We start from the raw sequence: 16,283 nt of genomic DNA, 5'->3' as shown, positions 1-16,283 counted from the left end.
GTTACTATGTGAGGTGCTTTTAACAGCCAGGTGACTGTCTGTTTGAATCACATCTCTATAACAAGGCACTTTATAGCTCCCATCACCATAGTATCTCAGCAGCTTAATCCTACAAACCCATGTGTTAGAGCATCTGCCTAACTCAAAGGAAATCCTTCTTTTTAGGAAAGCTAATACCTTATACTGAGATACTTTTGTTTCCATAACATAATCCAACATTACAAAGGGGATAAGGGAAATGGCATGTTTTGAAAAACAAACAGTAATCATTGACACAGTGATTTGCATCCCTAGATTTTACAATAGTGCCTAAGTGTCACTTTCCCTTTATTTACATAAGGGAAAAATAGACAGAGAGAAATCCAGTGAAGTGGATATCACACAAAGGAAGTTGATGGTCAAAACGGGATTTGAATCTAGCTCTCCTCATTTCCATACAGTTTTGCTATTCCCTGCTGCCTGTCTGAAATGCAGCATTTCAGAATATGCAATCCCTTTCAGAGCTTAAACCTATGTCCTATGTCACTACATGACGCTGGAAGTATCCTTGTGCCACAAGAACTGGATGAAGAGAAGGGGTAGGGGAAGCAACGAGCTATCTTCAGGAGAGCTGCAATAGATGGATACATTCAGATATGTCTACTCTGCAAGGGAAGGTGTGATTGTGGCACAGGGAGACATATCACTCCAACTTTAGTCTAGCTAGCAGTGGTAACAACAGTAACGTGGATGTGGTAGAATGGCCTTTCGCATGGGCCAGCCACCTGATTACAAGCCCACTAGGGATCCTGGGGCATATACTCAGATTGCTAGGCCATGCTGAAGCCTGTGCCAGCAGGTCTACACTACTGTTGTTAGCTACCTGTACTAACTAGATTAAAGCTATCACAGGTATGCCTACCTATGCTACAATCACACCTCCACTTGCTGTGTAGACATAACTTAGGGTTCATGGTGCCCTAGGCATCGGTACCAAATCCTTTAAATAGATTTTATGGTCTCTTTTGAGTGTCTGATGAAGCTAACATATCTTTGCTGTCTGAAGAGGCATCCATATCTGTAAGAAGGTAGTTGCAATTGTAAATACCAAGCTGCATTAAATCCCACCCTCCTTCCCATGGCCAGATTACACATAAGATGTTAAGCAAGTAGGAATCACTAATCAGTGGCTCCAAAATACATATTCAAATGTCATGGTGATGAGTGTGGCATAAGCATTTCATAGACAGACGGTCATCATGAAGTCACTTCCACAGCAGCAGAAATATGAAACATTTAGAAGTTAAAAACAAAGATTTCAATATCTTATTTTTTTAGAGTAAAACTGAGCAGTTGCAACCCGATTCTCTTTGGACAGTAACGTATACCAATGCAAAGTGAGTGCAAAATGTTACCAAATCAGAATGATGATAGAATTTTATACCCACTTTGCATTTCACTTTGCAGTGGTGAAAATGACTATACCAGGAGCAGGGCAAAGGTTAGTTGGGCTACTAGAGTACAGCCTTGACTTAGTTTCCCCTGTTTGATAGATCATAAATGGGGAGGCAATTTGGTATCTAGTAGGGCTGTCAATTAATCGCAGTTAACTCACGTGATTAACTCAAAAAAATAATTGCAATTAAAAAATTAATCGTAATTAATCGCAGTTTTAATTGCTGTTAATCAATAGAATACCAATTTAAATATCTTAAATATTTTTGGATTTTTTTATATTTTCAAATATATTGATTTTAATTACAACACAGAATACAAAGTGTACACTGCTAACTTTATATTTTTATTTTTTATTACAAATATTTGCACTAAAATGATAAAAGAAATAGTATTTTTCAGTTCACCTCATACAAGTACTGTAGTGCAATCTCTTTATCGTGAAAATGGAACATACAAAATGTAGATTTTTTTTGTTACATAACTGCACTCAAAAACCAAACAATGCAAAACTTTACAGCCTACAATTCCACTCAGTCCTACTTCTTGTACAGCCAATCGCTAAGACAAACAAGTTTGTTTACATTTGCGGGAAATAATGCTACCCACTTCTTATTTACAATGTCACCAGAAAGTGAGAACAGGCATTCACATGGCACTTTTGTAGCTGGCATCGCAAGGTATTTACATACTAGATGCTCTAAAGATTCCTACGTCCCTCCATTCTTCAGCCACCATTCCAGAGGACATGCTTCCATGCTGATGACGTTCGTTTAAAAAATAATGTGTTAATTCAATTTGTGATTGAACTCCTTGGGGGAGAATTGTATGTCTCCAGCTCTGTTTTATTGGCATTCTGCCATATATTTCATGTTATAGTAGTCTCGGATGATGACTCAGCACATGTTGTTCATTTTAAGAACGCTTTCGCTGCAGATTTGACAAAACGCAAAGAAGGTACCAATGTGTGATTTCTAACGAGAGCTACAGCACTTGACCCAAGGCTTAAGAATCTGAAGTGCCTTCCAAAATCTGAGAGGGATGAGATGTGGAGCATGCTTTCAGAAGTCTTAAAAGACCAACACTCTGATGCAGAAACTACAGAACCTGAACCAACAAAGAAGAAAATCAACCTTCTGCTGGTGGTATCTGACTCAGATTATGAAAATGAACATGTAACAATCCAAAGCAATGCAGACTGATATCGAGCAGAACCTGTCATTGGTATGGACGCATGTCCACTGGAATGATGGATGAAGCATGAAGGGACGTATGAATCTTTAGCGCATCTGCTATGTATATATCTTGCAATGCCGGCTGCAACAGTGCCATGCAAACACCTGTTCTCACTTTCAGGTGACACTGTGAACAAGAAGCAGGCAGTATTATCTCCTGCAAATGTAAACAAACTTGTTTGTCTGAGCAATTGGCTGAATAAGAAATAGGACTGAGTGGATTTATAGGATATAAAGTTTTACATTGTTTTATTTTTGAATGCAGTTATTTTTTGTACATAATTCTACATTTTTAAGTTAAACTTTCATATTAAAAAGATAGCACTACAGTACTTGAATTAGGTAAATTGAAAAATACTATTTCTTTTGTTTTTTATAGTGCAAATATTTGTAATAAAAATAAATATAAAGTGAGCACTGTTCATTTTGTATTCTGTGTTGTAATTTAAATCAATATATTTGAAAATGTAGAAAACATCCAAAAATATTTAAATAAATGGTGTTCTATCATTGTTTAACAGTGTGATTAATAGTGTGATTAATCACGATTAATTTTTTTAATTGCTTGACAGCCCTAGTATCTACATGTTGTATATACCACATGCACAGGATCTATCTAGGAAAGGATGGTTCAAAGAGGACACGTTGCCTTTAGCCCTTCATTCTTAGCCCCTGGGAAGAGTAAAAAGGGTAGGTTCCAGCAATTTAGTTGTCCCAGGAATATGTTAATCTCTTAGCAGGCTTCAGTCAAGATTTTTTTCCTTGCTCACATGTCTATTATATTAAACAGAGTTTCTGTCTTCCTGAACATGTAAACATCGTGGTGCTTACGAGACTGAACTAGCAATGCATTGTCATTGCTGTGTGGTTGCTGACTGGCTTTCTGACCTTCAGGCATGGCTACACTTGCAGATGTAGAGCACTTTGAGTTAAACCAGCCTTCAGAGAGCGCAGTAGGGAAAGCACTGCAGTCTGTCCACACTGACAGCTTCAAGCACACTGGCGTGGCCACATTTGCGGCACTTGCAGCGGCATTGGGAGCAGTGCATTATGGGCAGCTATCCCAGCATGCAAGTGACTGCAATGTGCTTTTCAAATGGGGTGGGGTGGGGTGGGGTGGAGTGGAGTGTGACAGGGAGTGTGTTGTGTGGATGTGGGGGGAGAGAGAGTGGGTTTTGGGGGGGCTGAGAGCATGTCAGCATGCTGTCTTGTAAGTTCAGAGAGCAGCAGACCCCCTCTCTCCCAAATCATTCCACAGTAATAGTTGATTTGTCTCGGAGCAGATAAGCAGCCGGCTGTCAGAAATGGAGCTTTCAAAGGGCACTTCTGCATTCCTGCAGCGATTCATAACAATGACACGAGTGGCCACTTGACTTAAGGGGATTATAGGACGTTTCCAGAGGCCGATCAGAGCGCAGTAATGCAACACCTCATTCACACTGGCACCGCAGCGCTCTAGCGGGGGCGCAGCAAACATTATTCCTCTTGCCAAGGTGGAGTACCAGGGGCGCTCTAGCCGCGGAGTCAGAGAGTTCCACGTGCCTTGCCAGTTTGGACGGGGAGTGAGTTAGTACGCACGGGGCTCCTTTATTGTGCACTAACTCGCAAGTGTAGCCAAGCCCTTCAAATGTCAACAATCAATCAGAAATCAAGGATGCAGAAAAAAAAGATATGACAGGTCATTCCAGGATGCGGAAATAGCCTATATGGAATGATGGGAGAAGGAGTGAGAAATCAAGAATTCTGCACTTTAGATCAGAGATCAATTAGCTCAGATCAAAAATAATTTGGATCAGAGGTGGAGGTCAGTAGAGATAAAAGACCTTTTGAATTACAAACAGAGGGGACCAGAGATCAGAGAATTTGGGTAAGAACTGTAAGTGACTGGAGATGTGCAATGGGGTTATACACAGAGGGATATTTTCTTCCCTCTCTACTGCTGTTCAAACAGCAAAGGAAATGTCTTAGATGATGACCTTTAAACAGAAAGGGTGGAATATTGGAAAGAGAAAGTTCCAGGGGATGGGGGTCATGAATAATACTTGGGGAACGCATTCAGATATGGTGATGGGTGCGACAAAACTGCTTGACCAGATAGATAGTGGTAGACTGGTAGTTGGACGATAGCAATTAGAGTTGGGCAGCTGAAGAGAGAGGGAGAGACGTAAATAAAGGGACAATGACAGCAACAAGGCACCCATCAGGCCTGGGAATAAGATTGGTAAAATCCAAAGAAGAATGGAGAGTAGGAAACGGAGTAAATTGTATGAGAGCAGTGACCAGACAGTGAAAGTTAGCTGAAGAAAGGGAAAGATAGAGAGAGGTTAAGAAAAAAACAAAAACAGAACCAGGGAGAAAGTAAGAATAGAGAGAGGAAAGCAGACTGTGAAATACACCTGAAAAGATAAGTGAGTTCCTAGCTACCATATCTTTCACTTCAGTGAATGTCTGGAAGATGTATTGCTGCCTGAGACAGGTTATGGTAAGAAATGAGGTTTACACATGGAGGGATCTTCTTTCCTCTCTACTGCCAGTCAACCAAAAAATGTAATGTTTTGGATGATGCCTCTTCTGCAGGTGAAGGAACCTTCAGTGTACCATGGATTTTACAATTAGGGTTGGGACAGGGGGAGATGGCTCAGCCTTGTTTTGGAATGTTTTCAATATTTTGAAAGTGTGTGTGTGTGGTTTGTTTATATCTCAGGCCTGGTCTACACTACGGGTTTAGGTCGACTTTAGCAGCATTAAATCGAATTAAGCCTGGACACGTTCACACAACGAAGCCCTTTCTTTCGACTTAAAGGGCCCTTTAAACTGGTTTCTTTACACCACCTTCGACGAGGGGATTAGCGATAAAATCGGCCTTTGCGGGTCGGAATTGGGGTAGTGTGGACGGAATTCGACGTTATTGGCCTCCGGGAGCTATCCCACAGTGCTTCATTGTGACCGCTCTGGACAGCACTCTCAACTCAGATGCACTGACCAGGTAGACAGGAAAAGACCCGCGAACGTTTGAATTTCATTTCCTGTTTGCTCAGCGTGGAGAGCACAGGTGACCACGCAGAGCTCATCAGCACAGGTAACCGTGATGGAGTCCCAGGATCGCAAAAGAGCTCCAGCATGGACCGAACGGGAGGTACGGGATCTGCTCGCCATATGGGGAGATGAATCAGTGCTAGCTGAACTCTGTAGCAGTAAAAGAAATGGCAAAGTATTAGAAAAGGTCTCCAAGGCCATGAAGGACCGAGGCCATAACAGGGACACACAGCAGTGCTGCGTGAAAATTAAGGAGCTACGGCAAGCCTACCACAAAGCCAGAGAAGCAAACGGAAGGTCCGGGGCAGAGCCGCAAACTTGCCGCTTCTACGCGGAGCTGCATGCCATTCTAGGGGGTGCAGCCACCACTACCCCAACCGTGTGCTATGACTCCGTCAATGGAGAAACACACAGGGAAGAGGGTTCGGGGAACAAGGAAGATGAGGATGGAGGTAATGTAGGTAGCTCACAGCAGCAAGGAAGCGGAGAAACCGGTTTCCCCAACAGCCAGGATATGTTTGTCACCCTGGACCTGGAACCAGTAACCCCCAAACTCACCCAAGACCCTGAGGGCACACAGGAGACCTCTGGTGAGTGTACCTTTGTAAATATTACACATGGTTTAAAAGCAAGCGTGTTTAATGATTAATGATTAATTTGCCCTGGCAATCGCGGCCAGTACAGCTACTGGAAAAGTCTGTTAACGTGTATGGGGATGGAGCGGAAATCCTCCAGGGACATCTCCAGAAAGCTCTCCTTCATGTACTCCCAAAGCCTTTGCAAAAGGTTTCTGGGGAGGGCTGCCTTATCCCGTCCGCCATGGTAGGACACTTTACCACGCCAGGCCAGTAGCACGTAGTCTGGAATCATTGCATAACAAAGCATGGCAGCATATGGTCCCAGTGTTTGCTGGCATGCAGACAACATCCATTCCTTATCTCTCTTTGTTATCCTCAGGAGAGTGATATCATTCACGGTCACCTGGTTGAAATGGGGTGATTTTATTAAGGGGACATTCAGAGGTGCCCGTTCCTGCTCTTCTGAACAGAAATGTTCCCCGCTGTTAACCACGCGGGGGGGGGAGGGGTGAAGTGATCATCCCAGAGAATCGTGTGTGTGTGTGTGGGGGGGTGGGTTACTTGGGTTTGTGCTGCATGTTAACCCGGAAACCGCAGCCCCTCCTTTTACATTGAAAACCCATTTTAAATGGCCAACCCAATTCATCCTTAATATGGGAAATGCGCTGCTGTTTGAAACCATTCCCACATGTTAAGAAGGTTAAAAAAGCCAAAAGACTGTGGCTTACCATGGCTGCCTGCAAGCCGAAATCTGTTGCCTGGCGTGAGTGATCTCTCATACCAAACCGGCAGGCAGAGGAAAAATGCAACCTTGTAACGAAAGAGTGTACCCCTGGTTCTCTAAAATGTGTCTTTTTTAATCACCTCTCCCTTCTCCTCCACCAGCTGCAAATGTTTCTCCTTCGCAGAGGCTAGTGAACATTAGAAAGAGAAAACGGAGGACGCGGGACGATATGTTCACGGAGCTCCAGATGTCCTCCCACGCTGATAGAGCACAGCAGAATGAGTGGAGGCAGTCAATGTCAGACATGAGAAAAGCACAGTATGAACGAGAGGAGAGGTGGCGGGCTGAATGGCGGGATGAAAAGAGCAAGTGGTGGGCTGAAGATGATAGGTGGCGTCAGCTTGCAGACAGAAGGCAAGAGTCAATGCTCCGTCTGCTGGAGCATCAAACTGATATGCTCCAGCGTATGGTTGAGCTGCAGGAAAGGCAGCAGGAGCAGAGACCGCCGCTACAGCCCCTGTGTAACCAACAGCCCTCCTCCCCAAGTTCCATAGCCTCCTCACCCAGACGCCCAAGAACACGGTGGGAGGGCCTCCGGCCACCCAGTCACTCCACCCCAGATGATTGCCCAAGCATCAGAAGGCTGGCCTTCAATAAGAGTTAAAGTTTTAAAATGCAGTGTGTCCTTTTCCATCCCTCCTCCCCCCACCCATCCCAGACTACCTTGGCAATTATCCCCCTACTTGTGTGAGGAATTAATAAAGAATGCATGAATGTGAAATAACAATGACTTTATTGCCTCTGCAAGCGGTGCTCGAAGTGGGGAGGGGAGGGTGGGGTGGTTGGTTTACAGGGAAGTAGAGTGAACCGGGTGGGGGGGGCGGAGGGTTCATCAAGGAGAAACAAACAGAAGTTTCACACCGTAACCTGGCCAGTCACAAAACTCGTTTTCAAAGCTTCTCTGATGCGCACCGCGCCCTGCTGTGCTCCTCTAACCACCCTGGTGTCTGGCTGCGCGTAATCAGCGGCCAGGCGAGTTGCCTCAACCTCCCACCCCGCCATAAATGTCTCCCCCTTACTCTCACAGATATTGTGGAGCGCACAGCAAGCAGCAATAACAATGGGGATATTCTTTTCGCTGAGGTCTGAGCGAGTCAGTAAGCTGCGCCAGCGCGCTTTTAAACGTCCAAATGCACATTCCACCACCATTCGGCACTTGCTCAGCCTATAGTTGAACAGGTCCTGACTCCTATCCAGGCTGCCTGTGTACGGCTTCATGAGCCATGGCATTAAGGGGTAGGCTGGGTCCCCAAGGATCACGATAGGCATTTCAACATCCCCAACGGTTACTTTCTGGTCCGGGAAGAAAGTCCCTTCCTCCAGCTTTCGAAACGGACCAGACTGCCTGAAGACGCGAGCATCATGTACCTTTCCTGGCCATCCCACATTGATGTTGGTGAAACGTCCCTTGTGATCCACCAGGGCTTGCAGCAGCATTGAAAAGTACCCCTTGCGGTTTATGTACTCGGTGGCTTGGTGCTCCGGTGCCAAGATAGGGATATGGGTTCCGTCTGTGGCCCCACCACAGTTTGGGAATCCCATTTCAGCAAAACCATCCACTATTGCCTGCACGTTGCCCAGAGTCACTACCCTTGATATCACCAGGTCTTTCATTGCAACTTGGATCACAGCAGCCCCCACAGTAGATTTGCCCACTCCAAATTGATTCCCGACTGACCGGTAGCTGTCTGGCATTGCAAGCTTCCACAGGGCTATCGCCACTCGCTTCTCAACTGTGAGGGATGCTCTCATCCTGGTATTCTGGCGCTTCAGGGCAGAGGAAAGCAAGTCACAAAGTTCCATGAAAGTGCCCTTACGCATGCGAAAGTTTCGCAGCCACTGGGAATCGTCCCACACCTGCAGCACGATGCGGTCCCACCAGTCTGTGCTTGTTTCCCGGGCCCAGAATCGGCATTCCACGCCATGAACCTGCCCCAGTAACACCATGATTTCCACATTGCTGGGGCCTGTGCCTTGTGAGAGGTCTATGTCCATGTCAATTTCCTCATCACTCTCTTTGCCGCGCTGCAATCGCCTCCTCGGCTGGTCCGGGTTTCGCCTTGGCATGTCCTGGCTCTGCATATACTCCAGGACAATGCACGTGGTGTTCATAGTGCTCATAATTGCCGCAGTGATCTGAGTGGGCTCCATGATCCCAGTGCTAGCTATGGCGCCTGGTCTGAAAAAAGGCGCAAAACTAGTATCTGACGGACCAGGAGAAGGAGGGAGGGCGGGAGGGAGGGAGGGCCGAGTGACGACATGGCGTACAAGTACAGGGAATTAAAATCAAGAAAGGTGGCTGTGCATCAGGGAGAAACACAAACAACTGTCACACAGAATGGTCCCCCCAAAGATTAAACTGAAAACCCTGGGTTTAGCAGGCCGTTGATTTCACGGAGGGAGGGGAAGCAAATGAATACAGAACAAATCTATTTTTTACATCTTAAGACGACGGTGCAGCATGACTGATAGCCCTCGGCATCTTCTGGGTGCTTGGCAGCAAATACTGGGCGCTTGGCAGTTAGTGTACTACGATGGCCTTCAGGCCTATTGCACGATCTGCTGCTCAGGGAAGACTCTGCTAATGTGCGATGATCCAACTTGTAATAGGACGGTTACCAGTCGTAATACACCATCTACTGCCAAAAGGCAAGGGGCTGGTGCAATGCAGCCCTTCCGCTGCCAGCCCCACAGCTGCCAGCACCCAGATCGCCGATGAAGGCTACCAGTCATGCTGCACTGTCTATCGCCAAAAGGCAGTTAGCTGCTGCTGCTGTGTAGCAATGCAGTCCCACGTCTGCCGGCACCCAGATGACATATGGTGACGGTGAGCTGAGCGGGCTCCATGCTTGCCGGGGTATGTTGTCTGCACAGGTAACCCAGGTAAAAAGGCGCGAATCTATTGTCTGCCGTTGCTCTGATGGAGGGGGAGGGGCCTGATGACATGTACCCAGAACCTCCTGCGACACTGTTTTGCATCATCTGGGCATTGGGATCTCAACCCAGAATTCCAATGGGCGGCGGAGACTGCGGGAACTGTGGGATAGCTACCCATAGTGCAATGCTCCGGAGGTCGACGCTAGCCTCGGTACTGTGGATGCGGTCCGCCGACTAGAGCACTTAGAGCATTTTATGTGGGGACACACAAAACCGGCTGTATACAACCGATTTCTATAAAACCGGCTTCTATTAATTTGACCTAATTTCGTAGTGTAGACATACCCAAACAAATTTTACAAAATTTTCTGGTAAACATTCAGCATCAGACTTTTTATAGAATGATTATAAAAAACACTGCCTACGTTACTGTTCTCTTTCCCCATTTATCTCCTATGTTTTGATTTATCTTTTCTGCAGAATTTAAACAATTGTAACCATTTCTTCATAACATAGTTTTAGAATCACTGAAGTCTCTTATTTGTTAATTTCTCTCCTGTTCTCTTGCCTCCCAATTTTCTCCTTCCCTCTCTCTCTTCCCCCGGCCCAATTTTCTCTTGTAGTCTCCCTCATCTCTTCTGGAACTGTTTTCTTTCACATCTCCTTTTCCTATATTTTTCTCTTTTACCTCCTCTAATGTGTTTTCCCTCCTTGCTTCCAATTTGAATTTCACCTTTAATTACTCCCTCCCCCTAGTCTCTCCTTCCCCATAACATGTCTGCCATTTCCTTTCTTTTCTCATTCCTTCCCCTGCTTTCCATATCTCCTGATCTCCTCTGGACCCCCATCCTCTACTCTATCCTTTCCTCTCACCCTATTTTCCCTCTCTACTCCTGCCTCTAGCCCATTGTCCATATCTTCCCAGGCACCCTCTCAACCCCAATTTCCTGTTTTCCTCTGCTTCCTTCCACCTCTACTGCCCTTCAGTTTTCCCATTTCCCCTCTTCTACCCTGTACCCATCAGTTTCCCCCTCTCTCCTCCGATACTTGCTGTCTACACTGTCCCTCTACCTGGGGTTGACCTTGCCTAATTTTACCATAAGGTAAAACTAAAGTGCTTTGTCTTCACTGTTTTTATCTTGGGATAGTTCAAGTGCATTAGGTACCCTGAGGCAAAAAATGCAACTTTTTTAGCAGTAAAGACAAGGCCAGGGAGAACGAGAGGAAGGGGGAACATGGGCTGAAGGATGAATGGGGAGGTCGGGCCATTTCCTGAACCTCGCCAGACTGAGTATGGGAGTGGGATGTCCTTCATGGCTCAGTGTGTGGGGAATCTCAGCTTGGGGTGTGGGTGATGGAAGTGAGTGATATTTGTGGAGAGTGACAATTTGTGTGATTTGGGTAGTTACAGTTAGGTTCACAAGGAGTAACAGTTGGTGGTAAGAGGGAATATCAGTTGGGGTGACAGTTGCTGGAAAATGGTAGAGAGTGATAGTAGGCAGGTGGCAGTTGGGGAGTATGGAGTGCCAGTGGGGGTGACAGGAAGTGACAGTTGGAGGGGACAACTGGAGCTGGGGGATTGACATTTCAGGGGTGGAAGAGCTGGCAGATATTGACAGTTGCAGGCGATATATGGGGAGACAACATGTGACAGTGAATTATATTTGGTCAACTGGGAATAATAGAGAATGAGTGTTGGGGCCTGGGCAATCAGTAGTGACAGAGATTGTGCAGGTGGAATTGACAGTTGGGGAGTAAGTAGGGAAGTGGAGTGGGCAGATGGGAATTACCAATATTAGTGATATTTGAAAATGGCAGGAGTGACAGTTGGGGACTGGACAGTTGAGAAATAAAATCCAAGAATGATCATTGGGAAGTGAGAAGCTGAAGTCTGACAGGAAAATGTAGTTGGGGATAGCACTATGGGAGGGTGACAGTTAGGTGTGACAGCACTTATGACTTCTAGGGATAGTGGCAAGTCGAGCTGGGTAGTTGACAAGAGAAAGGTCTGAAGAGAGTGTAATTACAGCAGCGTGATCCCCTTGAGAAAGAACAGGATTGGGAACAGACCGTGAGGAAAGGGAACAGGCAATGAGCATTCAGTGTAAACTGTCTGAGAAGAAGTCTGTAAGGAAAATGAGTTGACTCAGTTGAGGAAAACAAAATATTACAGCAGAAGAATGAACCAACAGAATCAGGGAAAATTTGAAACAAACAAAAAGAGAGAGAGAGAGACTTCTCCACCTGAGAAGATAAGTGTGTTCCTAGCTATCTTTTACTGCAGTGAATGAGGGTGTGTCTACTTTACAAATGCTACAGCTGCATAGCATACACACTTACTAAAATGACAGAAGATGTTTTTCCTTCACTATCGTAAATCCACCCACTTGAGAGATGGTGGCTGGATTGATGGAAGAATTCTTCGATCGACTTAGCTGCATCTACAGTGTGTGTGGAGGGGGGTTAAATGAAGTTTTCACAGCCCTGAGTGAGGTAGCCAGATTGACCTGTTTTAGGTGTAGGGACCAGGCCTGAGTTGGAATCACTGACTCTCCTATCCTTTATTTAAATGCAAAAATATTATTTATTTGTATGTTTTGAGGTAGCACCAAAAAGCCCCAAGTCAGATCATGTCCCCATAGTGCTTCAGGTTATTAACACACGAGACATAGTCCTTGCCCTGAAATGCTTACAGTGTAAGACAAAAAGCAGACAAAGGGAGTGGGTACAGGATACAAATTGTATGTAAAGTTATCAGGGAAATTATATTAGAGACACACGCTGGGTGAGGTAATAACTTTTCACCTGAAGAAGAGCTCTGTGTAGCTTGAAAGCTTGTCTCTCTCACCAACAAAAGTTGGTCCAATAAAAATTATAACCTCACCCACCTTTTCTCTCTAATATCCTGGGACCAACACAGCTGCAACAATACTGGAAACAAAAAGGGAAACAATAGGCATATGACTTATTAGTTTTACTTTTTTCCCACCAAAGACAAGTAACATATGGAGAGTAAAGGAGAGAGATCAGTAAAATATATACAACATTGAATACTTACTTTAAAAAATAAATACACATCACCTATGCTCTGAATCTGTCTATTGTCAGTCGGCCAATTTTTTGTAGGCCTTTTTTCTCACCACCTCAGAACTTTAACTTAGGCCTCACTATCCAACCTCAACCATCCACACACTCTTGGGATCAACCACATGAGGTAAGAGTTCTCACCACCTCCTGAAAGGTCAGGGACTTCTTCCAGTTGCTGCACCTTCACAGATATGGGAACTTCCTTTGCAACCTTAGAGTGTTCCTCTGCTCATTTCTGCTGACAGCCAGCCTTTTAATTAAGAGTGTGGGTTGTACTCTCAATGTGGGGGGCTATGCCTGAGAGTTTTGGTTGAACTTTTGCAAAGAGGAATTTTGCATTTTTGTTCTTAAAATAACTGAATATAAATAAAACAACATGGTGAATCCATGGGCAACAGTGAAATAGAGGGGAAAATAGGTTGCGTTAAATAAAAATATAAATTAGGCTGGGTAAAAATTAAAATTGAAAACGCCAGTAATTTGGAAGTGGGCAGTTCAGGATAACTTTTATATATAAATATAAAGAAGCTAATGAAATACATATCTAACATTGCCCTGAAATACATATCTAACATTGCTTAAACTCTGTACTAGTATGTTTTATCTCTTTCTCCCACTTTTTCATGTGTCTTTTTAGATTGTAAGATCTTTGGGAAAGGGGCAATGTCTTACATTTGTACAGCATCTAACACAAAGAGCTCTAATGATTGGGGCCTTTGGATGCTACTTTGGATGCTACCAATAAATAATATCCAAATAAATCATGTCATGGATCAGGGAGGTCATAGTCTCTCTCTGTAGAGGTCTGTGAGCTCTGTAGTGCACATGGAATATTGTGTTACAGTATTATGAGCAATATGGGTGGGATCCACAAAGGTACCTAGGCATTGCAATGCTGTGTCAACGGCACCTAACTTTTTTTTTTCAAATGGCCATCTTTGCTTGACCCAAAATAACATTTCCAAGGCATACCACAGATGTATTTGTGAACCTGTACTTAACAGTAAAAATAAATACAGTAGGAGAAAAATCAAGAGACAATAACCAGAAAATACCCCAAGGTAAAACAAATAATGGCTGTAACCTGGAACAAGTAAGAAACATATACAACACAACAGAGGGTCCTGTGGCACCTTTGAGACTAACAGAAGTACTGGGAGCATAAGCTTTCATGGGTAAGAACCTCACTTCTTCAGATGCAAGTAATGGAAATCTCCAGAGGCAGGTATATATCAGTGTGGAGATAACGAGGTTAGTTCAATCAGGGAGGGTGAGGTGCTCTGCTAGCAGTTGAGGTGTGAACACCAAGGGAGGAGAAACTGTTTCTGTAGTTGGATAGCCATTCACAGTCTTTGTTTAATCCTGATCTGATGGTGTCAAATTTGCAAATGAACTGGAGCTCAGCAGTTTCTCTTTGGAGTCTGGTCCTGAAGTTTTTTTGCTGTAAGATGGCTACCTTTACATCTGCTATTGTGTGGCCAGGGAGGTTGAAGTGTTCTCCTACAGGTTTTTGTATATTGCCATTCCTGATATCTGACTTGTGTCCATTTATCCTCTTGCGTAGTGACTGTCCAGTTTGGCCAATGTACATAGCAGAGGGGCATTGCTGGCATATGATGGCATATATAACATTGGTGGACGTGCAGGTGAATGAGCCGGTGATGTTGTAGCTGATCTGGTTAGGTCCAGTGATGGTGTTGCTGGTGTAGATATGTGGGCAGAGGTTCTTACCCACGAAAGCTTATGCTCCCAGTATTTCTGTTAGTCTCAAAGGTGCTACAGGACCCTCTGTTGCTTTTTACAGATTCAGACTAACACGGCTACCCCTCTGATATACAACACAGTTTCCACCGTGTCACAAAAAGGACATGACACAGACACCTGCAGAGTCAAACAATGCACAAACACATTTGTGGAAATGACCCCATGAAGAATTCTCCATTGGAGATCATCCATCCTCTTTGCAATCAAAGGCTCGTATACAGTTCACCAGGCTGGATGGATGGAATCTGCATCTAGAAGCTGTCTTCTCCATACCATATAGGGATAATCAACAAACATCCAAAAATGATGAATCTTTACCACAGACATATACAATGATTATGGCCTAAGCAATTAAACGTAAATTAAAAAAAACCCATTGAAGGCAAGTAAGCTGCCAGGCTTGTCAACATCCCAATCTGTAGCAGGAGGAACAGCAAGAAAATAGAAGCATTAGTATAATCAGGAATGGTTCACTCAAGGAGGTAACTATCCAGACTGGCAATACTGACCCTACGAAGTGCTGAGTCCACCTCTGATAAAAACTGAGAAACCCAGCGAACAGAATGAAAATCAACCTCGATAGCCAAGATATCAGCTGAGACCCATGTAAAATTAGTAAAATCAATTAAGTGAACCAGTTTTGTTACATGTGCTGCTGTGAGGGAAGAGATAAGACTATTAGAAACAAGACTAGGAATCCCCATGGCAGTGTTATAAACAAGGGGTTCAGCAAGCAGCCCAGGGAACTCCAGCCGCCTATCTTGCGTCCTCAGCTTAAAATATCTCCAAGCCTTAAAAAGGCTTTGATAAAAACCAGGTAACACCTCAAAATTGAGGCACCTAGGGTCCAAAAGAAAAAGTTCCCAATCAAAACCTGAACTTCCTACCTACCAAGGAAAAGCAAATGCCAGTTGCTTCCAAGTAGCAGGCTCATCCCCAAACAACAGTTGCTGCAGAGACTGCAACTGAAAAGTAGTGACTCTGCTCAAAAGATCAATGAGACATAGACCCCCTTCCACAATGGGCAGATACAAAATACTCTGCCTCAGCCAATGATGGCCATCCCAGAAAAAGTTCATAAACTTTCGTAACTTATGCCACAACATGGAGAAAATTCAATTATAAATGACTAACACCTGCCCTTAGAAGGAGAATTGAGGTACACACCACTTTCGCCTTTGCAATCTCCCCTCCAACTTTTCCAGAACTCCCTTCCAAATCCAACCCAAAATATCATTCTGTCCCAGCATAGTTCCCAGTGCCTTCAAGCCAATTCGGCTCCACAATAGCCCCCACTGGCAAAGTCGGGGGATGGGAGATCACCCAAGCCCCCAGCAGGAGTGTTTCATTCTTCTGCCAATTTATGCAAGCTAAGGAAGCCTGCTAAACAGAAAGCACTGACATTCAGTCAAAACCTGGACATTGTAATCATGAGTAATTAACACAGTCATATCGTCAGCATATGCAGAGACTATCACCAGAGTACAA

Source organism: Malaclemys terrapin, chromosome 4, assembly GCF_027887155.1.
Source record: "Malaclemys terrapin pileata isolate rMalTer1 chromosome 4, rMalTer1.hap1, whole genome shotgun sequence".
In the NCBI taxonomy this organism is placed as follows: Eukaryota; Metazoa; Chordata; order Testudines; family Emydidae; genus Malaclemys; species Malaclemys terrapin.
Note: the sequence above shows the minus strand (reverse complement) of the source record.